We start from the raw sequence: 2770 nt of genomic DNA on the forward strand, positions 1-2770 counted from the left end.
TAGGAGCTAATTTGGTTCTCGAAAAAGGCAGTCCGGTACTAAAATCGCTCCCAGTTCCGGCGGTGCGAAAACGCCAATAAGTGGGTAGTTCCACAATTAGTTCTGGTACTATAAAAAGGTTCCTGCGGTGCGAAAGGCCCTTATGTTACAGTGACAAATTCATTCTTTCTTATTTAATTCTGACACGATCCACCATGGTTTTTTTTCGTGGCTTTTCCCTCTGTAAAAATAGTTTTCGGCAAAAGCTTACAACATTGATAGCACATTAATGTCACTGCTAAATTGGACAGTCACGCTAAATGGAGTCGAGGAGTCGATTCCATCGACTCCTATGGTGGAATCCTGGAATGGAACACCCATAGAACACCCTAAGTGATAACTGTCAGTCAGTGCTTCATTCCAGAGGAATGGCCTACTCCTGGGCTTGGTCCAGCTGAGTTTCAGTTGGTGACATCTGTGCGGCAGCCGGCTAGTCTTTGTCGTCTACTTTTGCCAGATGTTTTAATTTGGACATCCCTGCCCTTCAGACATGGATTTTGTGCTAATTTACCTAACCCCCTTTATTAATGGAGAGGGTTTTATTTTGGAGACCCCAGCCTGCTGGCTTCGGTCTTATGATTGGCTCATGCCTTTTAGGAGCCCTCATTATGGGCGCACTGGGGCAGGGCTCGCAGAGCGGTTTTGTTCTGCAAGTCAAGTCAAGTCACCTTTATTTATATAGCGCTTTTAACAATACAGATTGTGTCAAAGCAACTTTACAGTATTAAATATAAAAATAGTGTGTCAATAATGCAAAATGACAATAGTAAACTCAACAGTAAATAGTTGAAAAAAAACTCTCAATAGTAAAACAATAGTAAATTCTTTCAGTTAAAGGCAGTTCATCATTGAATTCAGTGATGTCATAATCCAGCTCAGTTCAGTTTAAATAGTACCTGTGCAATCAAGTCGACGATATCGCTGGATATTAAGTGTCCCCAACTAAGCAAGCCAGAGGCGAGGAACCAAAATTCCATCGGTGACCGAATGGAGAAAAAACTTTGGGAGAGACCAGGCTCAGTCGGGGGGGCAGAAATGTATAATATTAGAAATGTGTTACTGTGTTATGTGTAAGCCAGGTAAAAGAGATGGGTCTTTAATCTAGATTTAAACTGACAGAGTGTGTCTGCCTCCCGAACAATGTTAGGTAGGTTATTCCAGAGTTTGGGCGCTAAATAGGAAAAGGATCTGCCAGTTTTGAGAACGCAGCGGACGTGGAGGACTGTAATGCAATAAGAGCTCGTTCAAATACTGAGGTGCTAAACCACTGAGGGCTTTATAAGTAATAAGCAAGATTTTAAAATCTATAAGATGTTTAATAGGGAGCCAGTGCATTGTTGACAGAACCGGGCTAATATGGTATGGTCATACTTCCTGGTTCTAGTAAGAACTCTAGCTGCTGCATTTTAGACCAGCTGGAGTTTGTTTATTAAGCATGCAAAACAACCACCCAATAAAGCATTACAATAATCTAACCTTGAGGTCATGAACGCATGAATTAATATTAACATTATGCTTGACATTGAGAGCATAGTTCATAATTTAAATATATTTTTGAGATGGAAAAATGCAGTTTTACAAATGCTAGAAACATGGCTTTCAAAGGAAAGATTGCTATCAAATAGCACACCTAGGTTCCTAACTGATGACGAAGAATTGACAGAGCAGCCATTGAGTCTTAGACAGGGTTCTAGGTTATTACATGCGGAGGTTTTAGGTCCGATAATTAACACCTCTGTTTTTTCTGAATTTAGCAGTAAGAAATTATTCGTCATCCAGTTTTTTACTATGCACTATCCAGTTTTTTTACCACGACTATGCATTCCGTTAGTTTTTCAAATTGGTATGTTTCGCCGGGCCGCGAAGAAATATAGAGCTGAGTATCATTGTGTCGAACGCAGCGCTAAGATCCAGTAACACTAATAGAGAGATACAACCACAATCAGATGATAACAGCAGGTCATTTGTAACTCTAATGAGAGCAGTCTCAGTACTATGAAATGGTCTAAATCCTGACTGGAAATCCTCACAGATACCATTTTTCTCTAAGAAGGAATATAATTGTGAGGATACTATCTTTTCTAGTATCTTGGACAGAAAAGGGAGATTCGAGATCGGTCTGTAATTAACTAGTTCTTTGGGGACAAGTTGGGTTTTTTTAATGGGGACATATCCTAATGACTATGACGAATTTATAATAGTCAGAAGAGGATCTATGACTTCTGGAAGCACCTCTTTTAGGAGCTTAAATGGAATAGGGTCTAACATACATGTTGTTGGTTTAGATGATTTAACAAGTTTATACAAATCTTCCTCTCCTATAGTACAGAATGAGTGGAATTTTTCCTCAGGCGATCTATAGCACTAGTAGAGAATGAGTGGAATTGTTCTTCAGGGGATCTATAGCGCACTATCCGATGTGATACTGTAGCTGACGGCTGTATGGTTACAATTTTATCTCTAATAGTATCGATCTTGGAAGTAAAGTAGTTTATAAAGTCATTACTGCTGTGCTGCTGGGAAATGTCAACACCTGTTGATGCTTTATTTTTCGTTAATTTAGCCACTGTATTGAAAAAATACCTGGGGTTATGTTTGTTTTCTTCTAAAAGAGAAGAAAAGTAATCAGATCTAGCAGTTTTTAATGCTTTTCTGTAGGATAGGTTACTTTCCCGCCAAGCAATACGAAATACCTCTAGTTTTGTTTTCCTCCAGCTGCGCTCCATTTTCC

The sequence above is a fragment of the Sinocyclocheilus anshuiensis genome, unplaced genomic scaffold, assembly GCF_001515605.1.
Source record: "Sinocyclocheilus anshuiensis isolate Anshui unplaced genomic scaffold, SAMN03320099.WGS_v1.1 scaffold1957, whole genome shotgun sequence".
NCBI classification, from domain to species: domain Eukaryota; kingdom Metazoa; phylum Chordata; class Actinopteri; order Cypriniformes; family Cyprinidae; genus Sinocyclocheilus; species Sinocyclocheilus anshuiensis.